Source organism: Aulonocara stuartgranti (genome assembly GCF_965226115.1).
Source record: "Aulonocara stuartgranti genome assembly, chromosome: 7".
NCBI lineage: Eukaryota > Metazoa > Chordata > Actinopteri > Cichliformes > Cichlidae > Aulonocara > Aulonocara stuartgranti.
The window spans coordinates 28,752,392-28,765,249 of NC_138945.1; the positions used below are offsets into that span (position 1 = coordinate 28,752,392).

The 12,858-nt window shown below is 38.2% G+C and overlaps 1 protein-coding gene and 1 pseudogene across 2 annotated transcripts in view; one reads left to right on the top strand and one right to left on the bottom strand.

Moving 5' to 3' along the window:
* Positions 1–4,744: 4,744 nt before the first annotated feature.
* On the bottom strand, positions 4,745–6,474 carry LOC309712021 (zinc finger and BTB domain-containing protein 26-like; annotated as a pseudogene). The gene is made up of 2 exons: positions 6,166–6,474; positions 4,745–5,807 (listed from the first exon to the last, which is right to left on the bottom strand). The product of its transcript is annotated as a zinc finger and BTB domain-containing protein 26-like (transcript).
* Positions 6,475–10,121: 3,647 nt separating this feature from the next.
* The window catches only part of LOC309709876 (tyrosine-protein kinase JAK2-like), a 42,449-nt gene continuing 39,712 nt past the window's right edge, over positions 10,122–12,858 (top strand). Inside the window, exon 1 of the mRNA XM_082538782.1 lies at positions 10,122–10,610. The gene's annotated coding sequence lies outside the window, so the exon portion shown is untranslated. The remainder of the gene's footprint in view (positions 10,611–12,858) is intronic.

Below are 12,858 nucleotides of genomic sequence, written 5' to 3' on the forward strand. Positions count from 1 at the left end.
ACAATCATGCTGTTATGAGAAGCAAAAATCTTTCCAGCACGTGTTACATGTTTGATGTCTAACAATATAAGTGGTGCACTGAGGCTATGGATGTTTCCTCAAGGACGTCTTTGGACCTGTTCAAATCTACCTTGAACAGTAATATTTTTTTATATAAACCACAATAAAGGAACAACATAATGTTTAACACCTTGCATTCAATTTGAACCATAATAAAACAAACAGTAACTGCCACAGTTTTCAGGATAATAGTAACATGATAGTTTTGAATGTATTCTACAGTCTAAGTCTCAGTTAGCGTTCTTTCAACTATAAGAAGATAAAATTCGGCTGTTTTTTTATTTTGAGATTTGCAGGACTTTGCATGACCACAAAGACTTCAGAAAGTGAAAGGTAAAATAAAAAATGGCTTTATATCCACTCAGGCCAGTTGAGAGATGTAATCTCTCCAGCATGTCATGGGTCTGCCATGGGGCTTCCTCACAGTGGGACATGTCTGCAACACCCCACCCAGGAGGTGCCCAGGGGGCATCGTGGTCAGATGCCTAAACCATCTCAAGTGGCCCTTCGATGTAAAGGAGAGGGGGTCTACTTTTTGCCCTTCGCAAATGACTCAACTCCTCATGCTATTTCTAATAGAAGAACCAGCCACCCTTTGGTCATGTTATTGACTTGTTGCCAATTTACCTTATTTTTATAGCACGAGTTCACAGAAACAGCCTTCTCAGAGTTCATCATACTGTAAGGTAAGGATCCTACAGAATTAGAGAAAAACCTCTGTGAGCAACCACTTGGGGGCAGTGTGGAGGAAGAACTCCCTTTCAACAGGATGCCGCTGCAGGCATCAGACTTTTGTAGGGGTAACCACAGAGCAACAATAAAGAAGACAACCATTCATAATATGTAATAATGGCATCTGTGTTACCTGTTGCAATCATAACTACACAATTTATCAATAAGGAAAGTTTTAAACCTAATCTAGAGAGTAGATTAGTAGAGAGGATGTCTGCACCCTGAACCCAAACTGGGAGCTGGTTTCATAGTAAAGGGTCCTGATAGCTGAAGGCTCTGCTTCTCATTCTGCATTTAGAAACTTTAGGAACCACAAGTAAGTCTGTAGTCTGAGAGTGAAGAGCTCTGTTGGGATAATATATTACTAGGACGTGTTTAGGATTTCACTCAAGACTTTTGTTTATGAGAAGGTTTTCTAATTCAATTCTGAATTTAACAGGGAGCCAATAAAGATAATCTAACAAAGAAGAAATATTATCTCACACAAGTCTGTGTTAGTACTCTCACTGTGGCATTTTGGGTCAACTGAAGGCTTTTTAGAAAACTTTCAAAACAGCCTGATAATAACTTACAATAGTCCAGCAGAGGTAACAAATGTTTTCCAGCATCACAAACAGGATGGTTATAATCTTAGTGTTATTGCGCAGATGAAGGAAGCTACCTGAATATTTGTGTAATGGATGAGTTAAAGGACATATCTTGGTCAAAAATTCCCCACAGTGTTGCTGGAGGCAATAATAAGTATCTTATAATACAAAATATTTTTGAGATTTCGGTCCAAAACTGAAATTAGAAGTACAAAATTTCACATCAAAGCTTTTATAGCTACAATTTTATTTGAATTGTGTCATTTGAAGCCACAGAAGGCACAATTGTATAAATAAAGTTTGGTGTCACTGACATAGAAATGAAAATGTATGCAGTGTTCTTTAATAATAATACTTAAGGGAAGAAAATACAACTGAAAAGCTGTCAGTCAAAGCATGGCAGACTTTTATGTGTGAGAAAGACACATAGTTTACATGAACAAACTAGAGTCTATCAGACAAAGCACACATTTCCTTGGTCTCTGCAGTAAAATAACGAATGCGATATCACATGCCTCACCGAGCAGCACAGAGGCGAGTCCAAGTCTGATGAAAGCAATATCTACTTATTTCTCCCAGTTTTCTGTTGACACACACAAAACAGCTCCTCCGTATTGAAACTGTGTTCACAGTGAGGTCAGTTTTGATACAGCTGTAATCAAATGCACTTAAGCCATAATCCTACCTCAGAATACGGTGAACATTCTATCTCTTCCTTTCGGCTCTTTCTCCCCAGTTCTGTCACAGCACAATGCCACCTTATTCAGTACTACATGAAAACAAAGCTTCATATAAGCATGTTCAAACTCATATGAAGCTTTAGAAAAAGGGTAAAGTTTTGTTAAAGGTGTATTTTAGTGCAAAGTACACCATTCACAGGGTGCTGCTACACAGTAGCTTACTTGACTAGGCAGGTGACCCACATGCTGAAAGGCCACTGGGTTCAACTATTTTCTGCATGTCATTCCCCCTTGCTCTTTCTCTGCTTTCTTGGCTACTGTCCTGCCAATTACTCCAACAACATAATCTCATTCAGATATTATATTAAATATTTATTTAATATAATATTTTCCTATGCAAAAATCAACCCTATTAACTCTAGGAATGGTCCATAATCAAATACACAAGCAAACATTTATTGTCTCCAGGATATGGAATCCAAATCCAGTTTTCATGATCCTCTGGCATGATCATGATCCTTTGAGTTTGTTGTGAATTTTTTTGACATCTATTGAATCTGCATCTAATTCATCGTGGTACAAATATCCAAATCATCCCCAGATGATGAATTATATCCAGAAATCATATTTTTCTGTAATCTGCAACAGATTTTCCAAGTATGTAAGTAACTGCAAAAACAGTTAACATGGTAAACATTGCCATTCTAAAGTGCTAGACGCTTCCTCGATGCTTTTTATTGCTCTTTCCTTGTAGCTTAACTTGACATCTGGTCATAATGTGGGCACAGGAATATAAAAACCATTTTTTCCCAAGTCAGTCTTGGATATGTAAATGGCCTATATTTGTATAGTGCTTTACCAGTCCTAAGGACCCCAAAGCGCTTTACATATCCAGTCATCCACCCATTCCCACACTGGTGATGGCAAGCTACATTGTAGCCACAGCCACCCTGGGGCGCACTGACAGAGGCGAGGCTGCTGGACACTGGTGCCACCGGGCCCTCTGACCACCACCAGTAGGCAACGAGTGAAGTGTCTTGCCCAAGGACGGGGCTCGAACGGGCAACCTTCCGATTACAAGGCAAACTCCCAACTCTTGAGCCACATATGGATCCTGTATAATTTTAATTATAAGACCAAAGAAGCTACTTTTCCTTAATATAATTACTCTCCATCAATATCTCTGCCACTACTCATCCATCTTCCTCGTTGTCTTCATCCTCCCTGCTGTTTCTCTCTTAGCATCTCATCCATAATGGATGTGCTCCAAAACCTTACATACATGGATTTTATTTATGTGTGCAGTGGTGTGTGCAAACACACATGCCTGTATAAATTCTGACCTAGTTCATGGAAGCAGCACTGATTGCTGTTGAAGAGAATTTCAATCCCTTCTCAGTGAAACAATCACATGACTATTCATGTTATTACACTTTAAGATGTTTTCCTTATGTTCGCTTTCTGTTTTTGACCTATAACTCACAAGATTACTTCTTTATGTTGATGTTTTTTCGGACTAAGTTGCTTTATGCAAGTGCAAATAGGTAGATCAATGCTTGCTTAATTTTATCTTCAGCTATATTTATGTACATTCTCTGTCTTCCTTGGTCACACACAAACGCACATTTGCATGAATTTCTAAACTGAATACCTACACCAAAGCCATGCATTCACTGTTTGTCTGCACACAGTGCCAGTGGCATCTGAGGCGCCCACTGGCTAGTGTTCCATTCAGTAAGATGAGTGACAATGACATTTCTGGGCCAAAAGGATAGCTGAGGGATAAAAGCAGACATGTGTAGGGAAGGGATGGAGTGAGAGAGCATGGAAACCCACTTGCCGAGTCATGCTCAGTGAGCTGTACACAATTTCTAGAGGGTCAAATGGTGAAGCAGTTGCTTTTCTGTGAGCTCACTCTACTCATGTTTTTCAGAACAGTAAAGACTTTTATTTGCTCCAAGTTTGCTCTTCAGTTTGTTGCAATTGAATAATTTTGTTGCAATAAAAGGCAGAATGCAATGATTTGCATTTTCCAGAAACCCACATTGTATTCACCATAGAATGCAGAAAACATATCATATCATAATGTTTAAACTGAGAAAATGCCCGAGGACATTTTGAATTGGATGGCAGTGAATTCATCTCAAAACAGTTAGGGAGAGGGTCATATTTACTGCTGTGTAGAGCCCCCTCTTCTTTTTAAAAACAGCCCATAAACATTTGGGAACTGAGGAAACTAGTTGATTAACTTTTAAGAGAGAGATGCTGCCCCATTGTTGTCTAATTGGCTTCTAGCTACTTGACAGTCCTGGGCCTTCTTTGTGTTTCTACAAACAAAAAACCTGTTTTGTTTTTTAAATAATTGCATTCTGCTTTTGGTTGCATTTTCCACAGCATTCTAACTTTTTTGGAATTGGGGTTGTAAATGAGCAGGGAAGATAATAATAATGGACAGAGATAAAAAATAAATAAATAAAAACATAATAACAATAACAATGAAAAATATAAGTAACTATAATTTGTGCAACCGTGCAATTAGTTTCAATTGTATTTTTGTGCATTTAACAACATTTTCTATTGTGATGTATGTATTTCTTCATTTAATTTTTGGACCTCCAGGTCGTAAGCAATAATTAAATAACTATGCTAAATCTTCTATTTTAATGGCAAACTCACATTTTGCAGCTAACTGTTGCCATAACTCTCCCTTAGGTGGCACCAGAGGCCTGGCATTTGGTGCTGTAAGCACAACAATGTATACTCAAGGGGCTTCCTCCCATGTATGGAGATTGAAGTGGTGTTGCAGCATGGCCTTCTGGGTAAATGTCATGTGGCACAGAGGGCATCTGAAAGGCTTAAAACCAGTGTGGATACCAATGTGAGTCAGATTATTCTTCTGAGAAAAGACTTTTCCACAGACCAAACAGAAATACTGTCTGTGTTCCTTCAGGTGGCCCACATAGCTCTCAAAGTGCTGAAAGACTTTGTCACACTTTCTGCATAGGTATGGCTTTTGGAACACTACTGTATCCGAGTTATCTGCAGCAAAATGAATCTTGGACAGAGGTGTTTTAGGGTGGCAAAAAAGACTAGAGTTCCCTAGCTTTCCACTTTGTTGCAGTTGATTTGCCTTTGGCATGTACTTCTTTTCCTCTTTTGGTGAATCTTTAACATCTTGTTCGTGTTGGTTTTTGGAACTATTTACCAGTTCTGTGTCAGCTGCAGAACTGATCATGGTGGCTGTGGAAGACATTAGGTCATGTAAAACTGCAGAAGGGTGTGGATTACCTGCAGTGTGAGGAGCATGAGATAATGGGTTGCTTGTGTAACATGGCAGAGCATCTCCTTCTTTGCCCAACTTCAGCATGTCAAGGCAACATTCTGCATCTTGAGATAAGTCGATTTTGGCTTCTCTGGGTTCTCTCAGTCCTATAGTATCCACCTTGGCTTCTTGGCCGGCTGTCAACCTGGGGTTTACCACGACTGTTCCAACTTCCTTGCTATTTGTTTTGTGGATGATAGCGTCGGGCAGGGCTGCATCCCTTTCCTTCGGATTATCAAAGCTGGAACCAAGCCACCTGCTGCTGAGCTGCTGGGTTTCCTTCTCCTCTGAGAGTCTAGTCAGATTCAAGAAAGGCGTGGTGGGACTGAGGTACTGTGAAATAGCCTGGACACACTTCTCCACCACCTGGCTCATCTGGAGTACACTGGCTGCAGTCAAGTAGCTCACAAGTTCTCTCTGAGGGACCTGCATACCAGCAATGGATGAAGCAACAATGAATATTAAAGAAACAGCACCAACCGTAAGAAAAAGAGGACTTATTATACTTCTTTGTGAGCTTCTGAGACCGTGAGTCATGCAGAGCTACTATAATAGAATGTAAGAATAAAAATATGGATTGAAAAATTTGTACAATAGGTTCCCCTTTAGAATAATATTCCTCTTGTTCACTTTAAATATGGATCTATTATAAAACTATATCTAGAACCTTTCATTATAGTACAGAAATGAATGATTATACAGTAAAACAAACACCTCAGCTCAAAAGACTTTTGATATATGGCCATATTCAGCTCTGTGATTACAGAAACACTAGATCTTGCACCTCTAGGAACCCTGTGTAGCAGGACAGGAGTAGTGTCTTGGCAACCTTCACGTTGGAAACAACAGCCACACTCAGCTCTGATCGGCCTTTGTGAAGCAGGAACTGATCACGCAGGAAGTCTGAGGATGCTGCAAGCACCACTCTGTGACCTTGGAACTGGAGAGGATGGACAGTAGAGTCCTGTGGCCTGCCCAAGATGAGCGTGATGTCACAAAAGCGATGTTCTTCTCTAAGATCATTCATTTTGCTGAGGATGGAGTCCCCGTGGTTGGGCAAACTAAACTGCAGAGTCTCAGAACAGCCTGGCATGATGGTCTGTCTATAGTAAGAGCATAGTTCTGTTATCATATGGATGCAAGTGTGAGCTGCATAGATTACCCTAATTTTTCATGTTTATTAAAAGGCTCCAAAATGTGGATAACAACCATGTTTTCATTTTCATTTTTCAAATAGGTTTTGGGCCCTGTGTAGGAGTGAGTATACTGCATGTGTGACATTTAAACACTGTAAAGGTTTTGGCATTGTTGGAGATACCATAACATTAGCCCTAAATAACATGATTTACTGGCAAATTCAAACATGTCATAATCAGTCAAATCAATATCTAGCGATCCAGCCCCACCTTGTACTGCAGCCTCATGCCGTGGTAACGGTTCCTGGGTGAGGAATGGATGAGAACCCCAAATAACTTTGAGGAAACACTGGCCTCTCTATTCACCTGATCTCCTTACGGGTTCTGGCGTTCCTGAGGTTTAATTAACGCTCTGCAGATGTGGAAGGATTTATTTCGGTAAAGAAACAGGCATCCTGACTTGCAGTGGCTCTTTGCTGAGGAGGCTTGTGGCAGCAGTGTGTGTGTGGGTGCCTGCGTGCGTATCCACGTTATGCAAGAGGGCATGAAGTAATTAACCCCTTCAGTGCTTTTAGTTCAGCCTTTATATATATATATATATATGTATATATGTATGTGTGTGTGTGTGTGCGTGCATGTCTATATATATATATATATATATATATATATATATATATATATATATATATATATACACACATATGTGTGTGTGTATATATATGAAGAATTTGTTGTTCTGCAATGATGCTCAAAGCAAAACACAAACACACTTGGTTCATGTCCTCCTTGACTTCTCAGTGTACATACCTATAAGTAAGAGCTTTACATGGTCGGGACCTTGAAATTAAACACATTTGGTTTACTTAAAAAAACAAAACAGTTTTAATGGGCTGTGTTGGTATTCACTGGTATTCACTGTCCCACCACTTGCAGCCTTGGAGCAAATTGAACAGGTGGACTCAAATTGTAATGTGCAGCAGACTTATCATGCTTTTTTTATTTTCTGTAATATTTTCTCAGTTTGGTCACCTCAAACGTAGAGCTCTGGCCTTGTGCACGGAAGACCCTCCCACCTTCTGCACGTCAAAGAACTATTCTTTGCCTTTGAAAAACATGAAGCAATGATTTAGAGTAAACTGCAACTGAAATACACACTATCAAGGGTTTATGTATTTCAATAATCAATCATAAAGAGAAATATGGTTGGTATAAACTGAATGCATTTTAATCAAGTATTATTCAATTTCATTCGATCAAATTCCATTAAATTTTACATTTTAAATTGTACTTATGTTACGAAATTACATGGAAAATTAACATGTAATTAATTTATGTAAAGTCAGATATTAAATTTTTTTTGTGTGTATTCAAACCTTCTTTTTGCCCGGGTTAGGCAATTAGAAGAAAATCTGTCTTAAAGGGAGGGTGGCCTTAAAGTAAAAGGTGCTAAAACACCTTGTTTCAAACAGTGTAAGATAAACTTTGAGCAGAGATTAACTTGATAATTAGCACAATAGAAACCCTTTAAGGCAGAAAACTTCACTAATATAAATGAAGAGCTTTTACAGTCATAGTACATAAACATGTTCTATCATCATCATCTGTTTGTATAATGCACAAGCTTGAAGACCCAATATGATGATTGTCTTGTTTGTCTTGTTTGTTTTGCAAGTTTATTTTAGCACAAAATGTATCTCTATATATCTTGAAAAATATAGATAAATTGTGTGGTCAGCTGTGAAATGCATTTGACTTTTTTTTAATAATGTGTGGACAGAGTTTTGCATTCCAGTGGTCATATGATGGAAATAGATTGAAGTTGCTGATCTATGCGAACCACCTCAAGGCGTGGATTTGGGGCTGCACACAAAATGTGTATTTATTGAGTTAACTCAAAGAAAAAGCATGTGAGGATCATCAGTGGCAGGGTCAGGTCTAAAGAGCTAATAAATCTGAATGGTTGCTACACTGCTCCAATTTGTGCCAGAGGATAATATTTTGGAACTTTTAAAGTGTTCCAAAGGAAATGAGAAAAAGAAAGGATTTAATCCAAAACAGAATCTTGGAGAGACATCTCTCTTTTTTTGGTAACAGAATGTCTTTGTAATATCAACCATTCATCACAGAACATTTTGTTCAATCAGGTAGAATTTGAATTTTACGTATACATATGTTTCCCTGTTGCAAATGGGCCAAAAAGTGAGACGCAACAAGGTTATTGCTTTCTGTTTGACCAAATCTTCCCAAAGTTCCTGTCACCTGTGGTTTTTAGGTCACCACTCATCCCGTGGTTATTTCAGTCAACTTTGTGGTGTAGAGAAATATTTCCTTGCACTTTTATTTATGTAACCATGTTGATTTAGACATAGACATGGACTTTATTTAAACTCACACTGGGGAAATGAACTTGTTGCAGCAGCACAAGTGACAGGAAAAAAAAAGGCGAATTAGACATGGATTAGAAAACAATGTGTCATTTAGCTAAAAAAATAATGTGACTATGTGAGCTTTTGTAGCTGAAGTCTCTCTCTTATATCACTGCCCCCAGTATACTGAATAAAATTTAGCAAAATTTGCAGTGCCAATAAATCTAATAAAGCAGTGGTTCTCAAACTGTGGTATGTGTACCACATGGGTTCCCTCTAATGGTACGTGGGAGGACTCCCCCCAAATTTTTAAGATTAAATAATATACCATGTTCTTTTTGAGGGATTTCTGAAAATTTTAAATGTACAGCTCTGCTATCACTTCCGACATAAATGAAGACAGGAAACTAAACAGCAGTGGCGTTTGTAGGGCTATGTGGTGGCAACACAGTCATTAACATACTGCTGCATGGGCTGAGCTGTAGTTACATCGTAAGGTTTTAAAAACTGAGCTTTAAAAAAAACAGTGGTAATGAAAACCGAGAGAGGCCGACAGTGATCACCGACTGTTTTTAGGGGCTTGTTCAGATTAAATAGAAGAAGATACAAAGCTTTAAAACATGTTAAAAACACAACAGCCTTAATAAACGAAGAGTAGTTTGGACTCAGAAGCAGGGTTCATAAGTCATCATTTAAAGACCGGATTAAAGACCGGTGAATGTTTTAATGCAGTGCAGTTGTTATTATTATCACTTGTCACATCCTGTTTATGACAGTTAAAATAAACAACATTAATTTAAGAAATAAATAAAACATAATAAAAAATAATTATTTTTAATTAATTAAAAATATACAGATACATATTTTCTATAGTTGTTTGATTTAACTGGATATTAGGCTCATCCAGCAAGAGCATTTATACATTTTCTGATTTTTTTTTTAAATTATTATTTTGACGCTTTGGTCCTCCATACATGGCCAGAGTGGCACTCATCATGGAGAATGCCGTTTATTTTACTGAACACCATCGATCTATAATGCTTAAATGAGTAAAAACATTTTAATGTCGTGGCTGGGAGGGATTTTTAGGCTCATGACCTTAAAAAAGGTCAAAGCTATAAAAATGTGTTCAAGGAAAAGTAGCCCACAGTATTTTCATATGAACTGAAGCGAAGTAGACATGTAAAGGGGCCAAAAGTAAACACTGTTGCTGATGGCTGATATATCAACATCGTTTTTATTTTTATTTTTTCTACGTCAAACGCGGAAGGAGCTAGGGCGAGGGCAGAGAGCCAGAAGCGAGCTTAAACAGAAAAAAAAGGGGCATTCTGCTCCGCCCTCAAACCTCCATAATCTGTCGCTGTATCAGTGTGTCCGCACATAACAGGAGGTTTCTACGGTGGAGGTTTCAGTCCGTGCTCTATTTGACCTTAAAGCAAACATGTCGGGTTAAAAAAAAGAAAATACGGAGAGCTGACCTACAGTGTAGTTAGTGTGGAGAGTAAAACGAAGCAGTCGCAGGGAAATATGTAAAGACCAACAGGATGGCGTTTGAGGGAGAAAATAACGAAGCAGCGGGTACTTTTATTGACAGCTATGGTGAACATTCAGGAGCCGTCGTAGCTTAGCTGTAGCGCGAAGTTGACCCAGCACTGGACTACACGCCGACCCGCAGACCCGAGCGGACGGAAGGGAAGCTGAAGCAGCCGTAACCTAAAGGAAGGAGAGTAAGTGCGAGCGTGTGCGGGTGATGCTGAGAGGAGTCATTGTTGCTATGAATTTAATCGTGCTTATGGTTAGCGCAGTAACTTAGCTAGTCGAGCCGGGCTTCATCAGTTGGTGTGTGGCAGTCAGACTTTCTAAACTTTGCTTTTTTACAGAAAGTTTTTGCTGAGCATGTGCCTGCCATACTTGTGTTTACGTGGTAAATATAGAAACGGCTGCACACAAGAAACTTACTAAGAAAATCCATTTAGTTAGATTTTCACTGCAGTCCACTCTCAGTTTATCAAACATGCCCGTGTAAAGAAAAAGACTCTAATGATCATTGATTTGGATCAGGATTTTATTACAGCCTATATGTACTGCTGTGCCCATCTGCCATCAGCAGTCCGTTATCAACCAGTAATTCGAGTTTTGAAAACCTGAAGAGGCAGCACTTTTACAGACCTTCAGGAAAAAGCTGACCTTCATGAAGACCCCCTCTGCAGAGCTTTGCATGTTTGTTGACGTGAATAAAGCGATGTCAACTCAGCGATGTCAACAGTTTACATTTATTTATAACTAGTTTAACCCTTTATTACCAGATTATATACCTACGTACATCATTAAAGTATGATGCTATAATACATTATATACTGGGACATGGCATTCTAATCTGGCATTCCATTCTATACCACGATATTCCACACCTTACTGTAATGTTCTGTTCAATATGACATTTCATTCTATGAAATTCCTTTCTATATTATGACAATCCAATCTTTACTATGACATTCCATTCTACACTACGACATTCTACACCTTACTATAACGTTCCTTCAATATGACATTGCTTCTATGCTATGACATTCCATTCTATACTACGACATTCTACACCTTACTATAACGTTCCTTCAATATGACATTGCTTCTATGCTATGACATTCCATTCTATACTACGACATTCTACACCTTACTATAACGTTCCTTCAATATGACATTGCTTCTATACTATGACATTCCATTCTATACTACGACATTCTACACCTTACTATAACGTTCCTTCAATATGACATTGCTTCTATACTATGACATTACATTCTATACTACGACATTCTACACCTTACTATAACGTTCCTTCAATATGACATTGCTTCTATGCTATGACATTCCATTCTATACTACGACATTCTACACCTTACTATAACGTTCCTTCAATATGACATTGCTTCTATGCTATGACATTCCATTCTATACTACGACATTCTACACCTTACTATAACGTTCCTTCAATATGACATTGCTTCTATACTATGACATTCCATTCTATACTACGACATTCTACACCTTACTATAACGTTCCTTCAATATGACATTGCTTCTATACTATGACATTACATTCTATACTACGACATTCTACACCTTACTATAACGTTCCTTCAATATGACATTGCTTCTATGCTATGACATTCCATTCTATACTACGACATTCTACACCTTACTATAACGTTCCTTCAATATGACATTGCTTCTATGCTATGACATTCCATTCTATACTACGACATTCTACACCTTACTATAACGTTCCTTCAATATGACATTGCTTCTATACTATGACATTCCATTCTATACTACGACATTCTACACCTTACTATAACGTTCCTTCAATATGACATTGCTTCTATACTATGACATTACATTCTATACTACGACATTCTACACCTTACTATAACGTTCCTTCAATATGACATTGCTTCTATGCTATGACATTCCATTCTATACTACGACATTCTACACCTTACTATAACGTTCCTTCAATATGACATTGCTTCTATGCTATGACATTCCATTCTATACTACGACATTCTACACCTTACTATAACGTTCCTTCAATATGACATTGCTTCTATGCTATGACATTCCATTCTATACTACGACATTCTACACCTTACTATAACGTTCCTTCAATATGACATTGCTTCTATGCTATGACATTCCATTCGGTGTACAGTCAAATTGTCTATTAAGCTGAACTGTACAAACATATTCGATTGTGGAATTGTATAAAATGTTTGTATATGCCATATACGCATCGGCACTCACAATGTCTCATCAAGATTGGTTCACTCGTATAGGAGGAGATAGGGAGCATACAAACATGTATAGTATGATTTCTCTATTTTGTTAAACTTTGGGTGTTCAGGAACTAATTCACTGGGGAGCTGCATCCTAGAATTATTAGTTTTCTATACTCTTACTTGTTTTTCCTTCTTA